Source organism: Poromitra crassiceps (assembly GCF_964638095.1).
Source record: "Poromitra crassiceps genome assembly, chromosome: 13".
Lineage (NCBI taxonomy): Eukaryota > Metazoa > Chordata > Actinopteri > Beryciformes > Melamphaidae > Poromitra > Poromitra crassiceps.
The window spans coordinates 46253781-46260103 of record NC_139644.1 but is presented as its reverse complement, the minus strand read 5'-3'; the positions used below and the strand labels follow the sequence as shown (position 1 = coordinate 46260103).

General features: G+C 44.2%; 1 long non-coding RNA gene across 1 annotated transcript; it reads right to left on the bottom strand.

The window, feature by feature from the left end:
- Nucleotides 1-4232: 4232 nt before the first annotated feature.
- On the bottom strand, nt 4233-4740 carry LOC310787503. The gene is made up of 3 exons (XR_014553262.1): nt 4694-4740; nt 4382-4536; nt 4233-4268 (listed from the first exon to the last, which is right to left on the bottom strand). It is a non-coding gene; the product is annotated as an uncharacterized lncRNA (long non-coding RNA).
- Nucleotides 4741-6323: the final 1583 nt, after the last annotated feature.

The following is a 6323-nucleotide window of genomic DNA, read 5'->3' as shown; positions in this document are numbered from 1 at the left end:
CTTTCATGGACCCCTTGTGTGGGATCCCACGCACAATATCTTTTACAAACACAAGCACCTTATGTGACTGGTCACACTATGTTGTAATGTATGTTTTTTTGTTTGTTTTGTTTTTCTTTTCTTTCCTGTGTCTGAGTTTGTTTTTCTTGTTTGTGTATTAAAAAAAAATGTTCATGATGTATGTTCGTATATTGTTCTAAAAAAATGAAAATAAAAAAAAGATAGATAAGAGTGATTGATTCGTTTTCGACATTTCCCTGCCATTTCTTAGAGTGAACTTAGAAAATGTCAAAACATCCAAACTTTTTCCATTTCCAAAATGACTGCCCTTTACTCTCTCTCTCAATTTCCAAGGCAGATGATTGGTTTGAAGTAGGTGGCTCTCACACTGAAGCAGTGGTAAACATGGCCTGTAGGTGTGCAAATACGGCGTCGGGTGTGGTGCAGGGAAGCTAGTCTGCTCAGCTCATAGAAGCTGAGGCAGCCAGTTGAATAACGTTACTGTGCTGTTTGATTAAACAGCTGTTAGATTAAACAGCTGTTTGATTAAACAGCTGTGCAGGTTGGGTGAATTTACTTGAGCCGGACTACGTGTGCATTATATGGTTTATGGTGCATTTAAACCTATATTAAACCTGCGTGATGTGCAGCACCCACCTGGGTGATGTGCAGCACCCACCTGGGTGATGTGCAGCAGCCACCTGGGTGATGTGTAGCAGCCACCTGGGTGATGTGTAGCAGCCACCTGGGTGATGTGTAGCAGCCACCTGGGTGATGTGTAGCAGCCACCTGGGTGATGTGTAGCAGCCACCTGGGTGATGTGCAGCAGCCACCTGGGTGATGTGCAGCAGCCACCTGGGTGATGTGTAGCACCCACCTGGGTGATGTGCAGCAGCCACCTGGGTGATGTGTAGCAGCCACCTGGGTGATGTGCAGCACCCACCTGGGTGATGTGCAGCACCCACCTGGGTGATGGGTAGCAGCCGCCTGGGTGATGTGTAGCAGCCGCCTGGGTGATGTGTAGCAGCCACCTGGGTGATGTGTAGCAGCCACCTGGGTGATGTGCAGCAGAGATGGGCAGTATTTGAAATACTTGTATTTGAAATACGTATTTCAACTACTTTTTTGTATTTTGTAATTTGTATTTGGCTGGGCAGAGAAAAATGAGATGTAATTTGTATCAAGATACTTTCAGATCTTGTATTTTGTGTATTTCAAATACATAAAATACATTTTTCTTTTTATTCTCAAATTGACACATGTAAACATTGACACAGGTTGAAACTAAAGATGGAGAAATTAGTTTTACTAAAAACAACTAAGTGAACTAAACTGAAACCTGATATGAATAAACAGAGAAATTACTTGTACTAAAAAACAACTAACTGGACTGAACTGAAACCTGATTTGAATAGGAGAAATGAGTTGTACTAAAAACAACTAAGTGAACTAAACTGAACTGAAACCTGATATGAAAAGATGGAGAAATAAGGTGTATTGAAAAACAACTAACTGAACTGAAACCTGGGCCCCGTTCCAATACCCATACTTGTACTTCTTTCTTGTAGTATGTACTGCCGCTGCCCTCACAAAGTATGGATTGTAGTGTGCAGCATGCATGCAAAATGCATACTATTGGGACACACTACATCTGTCGTCACGTGAGCTTCCTGAACTCCGACCTCTTGCTCACTTCCGCCGACGTCCGCAGCGCCACATTTGAGTTTTTTTTTTTTTTTTTTTTTTTTAATTCAATAAACAAAGTCTGGCAGTAACAAACAGTACATTATACAAAAAATTCAGACTAAACATTTACAAAATTGGAACAGACAATCAAATAAACAAAATAAAATAAATAAAGCAAAAACATTAAGTCAGAGATCTAAACAGGAATCAAGATATGCATGTTTTGGTACACACCATGCTTGTTTGGTTTTAACATATTTCAAGGCTTTCTTAAAGTTAATTATCTCATTCATGAACACACAGCTCAGTCAGTGCGACGTAACTAGGTGGCGGTAATGCACAAAAAGTTGTTTGCCAACCGCCATAAAACATTAGAAGAAGAAGAAGACATAACTTCCTGCTGCGCAAAGGATTGTGGGGAAGTTTGGCTGAAGCAGCATGCATCGATGCATACTCCGAAATAGGAGCTGATGTAGTACAACATCCTGGTACTCTTGGCATACTGCATCTGACATACTATGTATTGGGACATACTAAATCTTTTTTTGCCTACTAAATAGTATGGAAGTATGGGTATTGGAACGGGGCCCGGGTGTGAAAAGATGGAGATATTAGTTGTACTAAAAACAACTAAGTGAACTAAACTGAAACCTGATATGAATAGATGGAGAAATAAGTTGAAAAAACAACTAACTGAACTAAACTGAAACCTGATATGATTCAGAATAGATAGAGAAATAAGTTGTATTGAAAAACTAACTAACTGAACTAAACTGAAACCTGATGTGAATAGCTGAAGAAATAAGTTGTACTGGAAAAACAACAACTAACTGAACTATACTAAAACCTGATATGAATAGATTGAGAAATAAGTTGTAGGCTACTGAAAAAAAACCTAACTGAACTAAACTGAAACCTGATTTGAATAGGAGAAATTAGTTGTACTGAAAAACTATAACTGAACACCAAAGTACCCTAATGAAAATCAAAAATGTCTTTCTGTTGCTACAAGGATGTCTGAGCTTCACTGTGCATAATGATGGCTGTGCAGATTTTGACACTAGAATGGTGTTACCACTGCTGATAGTGGAAAGTTGTATTCAGTGAGTGATTGTTCTTTAGTAATTATGTTCTAGATAGCCAGGTTGTTTTGGATTTTGTTTATGAAGCAGAAGGAGGGGAAGTCATTTTAAGGATGTAATGATTTGAACAAGAGTCCAATTTCATGGAAGGCCTTTTTTGTTTGAGATGCAGTTTCTCATCGTTCCTCTCACCGATTCACAATTTCACAACCTTAGACAGGATGTGCATCAGGGCATTCATCTCTGTGTGCAGCACCCACCTGGGTGATCTGCAGCATCCACCTGGGTGATGTGCAGCCCCCACCTAGGTGATGTGCAGCAGCCACCTGGGTGATGTGCAGCAGCCACCTGGGTGATGTGCAGCACCCAGGGCATCAGGGTTACACTCCCCAGGGCACCGGGGTTACACTCCCCAGGGCACCGGGGTTACACCCCCCAGGGCATCAGGGTTACACTCCCCAGGGCACCGGGGTTACACTCCCCAGGGCACCGGGGTTACACCCCCCAGGGCACTGGGGTTACACTCCCCAGGGCATCAGGGTTACACTCCCCAGGGCATCAGGGTTACACTCCCCAGCGCACCGGGGTTACACTCCCCAGGGCATCAGGGTTACACTCCCCAGGGCACTGGGGTTACACCCCCCAGGGCATCAGGGTTACACTCCCCAGGGCATCGGGGTTACACCCCCCAGGGCATCGGGGTTACACTCCCCAGGGCACCGGGGTTACACCCCCAGGGCATCAGGGTTACACTCCCCAGGGCATCAGGGTTACACTCCCCAGGGCACCGGGGTTACACTCCCCAGGGCATCGGGGTTACACTCCCCAGGGCATCAGGGTTACACCCCCCAGGGCATCGGGGTTACACCCCCCAGGGCACCGGGGTTACACTCCCCAGGGCATCGGGGTTACACTCCCCAGGGCATCGGGGTTACACCCCCCAGGGCATCGGGGTTACACCCCCCAGGGCACCGGGGTTACACTCCCCAGGGCATCGGGGTTACACTCCCCAGGGCATCAGGGTTACACTCCCCAGTAGGGTTGGGTACCGTTCACATTTGAATCGATACCGGTACGGTACCGGTACCTGGAATTCGGTACGGTACCAAAAACGGTACCTTTTTCGATACTTTTTTGAGTAAAAAAAAAAAAAAAAAAAAAAAAAAAAATCTACAACAAAAATGTACAGTTTCTAAAACAAATAAGTCCAAACTTCTCAATTTCAACATTGTTCTTTATTTAGATTTTTTTTTGTTTAGCAGCAGCACCCAACAAAATAAAACCCCTCCCTCCCTCCCTCTTCCCTCCCAAACCAAGAGTTTACTTGTGCAAGGTAATGGTCTGCTCCATCCATCAGCGGTCACTGCAATATGGTCAACTGCCCTGAGTTCCTCCTTCACATTCTTCTTCTCAACATGACACCAAGCTGGAATAAGTGTGTTTGTGAGAAGGTCTCTGGAGAGAGGGGAGTATTTTGGGTTCAGGGTCCCTGTCATCTCCCTATATATAGACAATAAAAATAACTATTGTTAGTAACTTAGCTTACTCTATGAATATCACACACACACACACACACACATTATCACCCATTTATACATAAATAAATAATTTACCTGAACCATGGAGACTCCACCGTTGCGAAGGGCAACATGCCTTTTACAATGAAGGCAGTCACTGGCCCTGTGGCACTCATTTACTTTCTGCCGGGGTAAAGCTGCTTTCTTCGCCAGGGTGAAGGGTGTCTCCTGTGCGACTCTCACACGGTGGCCTAGCAAAGAAAGCAAGAGTGTAACGTTGAATAACACGTCTCACGGTGACACGAACTGAGGATAATAATAACGTTAGCAACGCTAGTTACGCTACTAAACATGCTAAGCTATAAGCTACAACTATCCAGCTAACGTTAGCTAATTAAATGACGTTACCTGATGTTGAAGAAGTCGACGCCTCACTTGCGACACTTGAAGTTTCGTCGTGGTCGCTGTCCGTTTCAGCTAACGAAGCAGAGGAGCTGCTGGCTGTAGGTGCTTTGCTGCTGGTGGGGCTGCAGCGTCCACCCTCAGGCTATCGAACACTTTACAGTCTTCCGCATTTAAAAAGATTTTATGCTTGACCAAGTGTTTCCTCAAGTTAGAGGTGTTCCCCTGGCCAGCTTTGCACTTCGCATCGCAAATGTTACAGCGAGCGTTGTCTGAGTCTATCTTTGTGAAGTGTAGCCAGTGCCACACTTTGGACCGCAAGCGAGAGGCCATCTTCTTCTCTTCAGCTTGTTTTGGCAGTGACGTGATGACGTAACCCACCCTCGTGTGTGTTGCCTTCAAGTTTGCGTCGGAATTTCCATCTCGCTCGCTGTCTTTGTATCACTGAGATGCGTTCAAGTACCGACATTTTTAAATTATAATAGAAAAAAAAAAGTACCGAAATGAGGTACCGTTTCATGTCATGTGAACTGATACTCGGTAGTACCGCCCACTTTCGGTCGGTGCCTGTAAAAGTACCGAGTTCGGTACCCATCCCTACTCCCCAGGGCATCAGGGTTACACTCCCCAGGGCACCGGGTTTACACCCAGGAGCCACTGGTGCTGACAACTGGTGTTAGTATAGAGAAGGGATAGCAAGGGCCCCAGGACTGAGCCCTGAGGGACACTGGCGCTAAGACTCCAAGGTCTGGATATGCAATATATAATATATAATAATAATATATAATATATAATATATAATAATAATAATAATAATAATAATAATAATAATATATAATAATAATATATAATATATAATAATAATAATATATAATATATAATAATAATAATAATATATAATATATAATAATAATATATAATATTATATATATTAGCATTATATACTGGTGTGTGTGTGTGTGTGTGTGTTTGATTAGTTAAGGGACGCACGGCCAGATCATCTGCTGTGTGTGTGTGTGTGTGTGTGTGTGTGTGTTTGATGAGTTAAGGGACCCACGGCCAGATCATCTGCTGTGTGTGTGCGTGTGTGTGTGTGTGTGTGTGTGTGTGTGTGTGTGTGTGTGTGTGCGTGTGCGTGTGTTAGGCATCATTAGCCACACATTATACAGAGAAGAAAGAGAGAAGGACAGATGCTGGTGTTGGCACATTGTTTTTGCTCCGGTCTCCCCCTACAATCTGCAGCACGAGAGAGAGGAGAGATAAGAGTGTGTGTGTGTGTGTGTGAGAGAGAGAGAGAGAGAGAGAGAGAGATATTGGGAAAGAAGGAAAGACAGACCCATGTAGAATTAATCTAATACATGTACGGTGATTAAAGGCAGAGTTCATTGATGTTGACGCATCAGATTAATGCACGGCTTCCCCAAAGGAGATTGAAAAAACAAATCAGACTGAAAGAGGGAGAGGAGAGAGAAGTGATGGGGAGGACGGGGTTAACTCTCTCTTCCTCTAGGATGATATTGTGCAGTGCCCCCCCCCCCCCCTCCCTATGGTCTGTTGTCATGGCTCCATGTAACCCCCCCCCCCCCCCCCCCCATGATAACATAGATTGTTGAATGAAGGCTAAATACTCACTCCC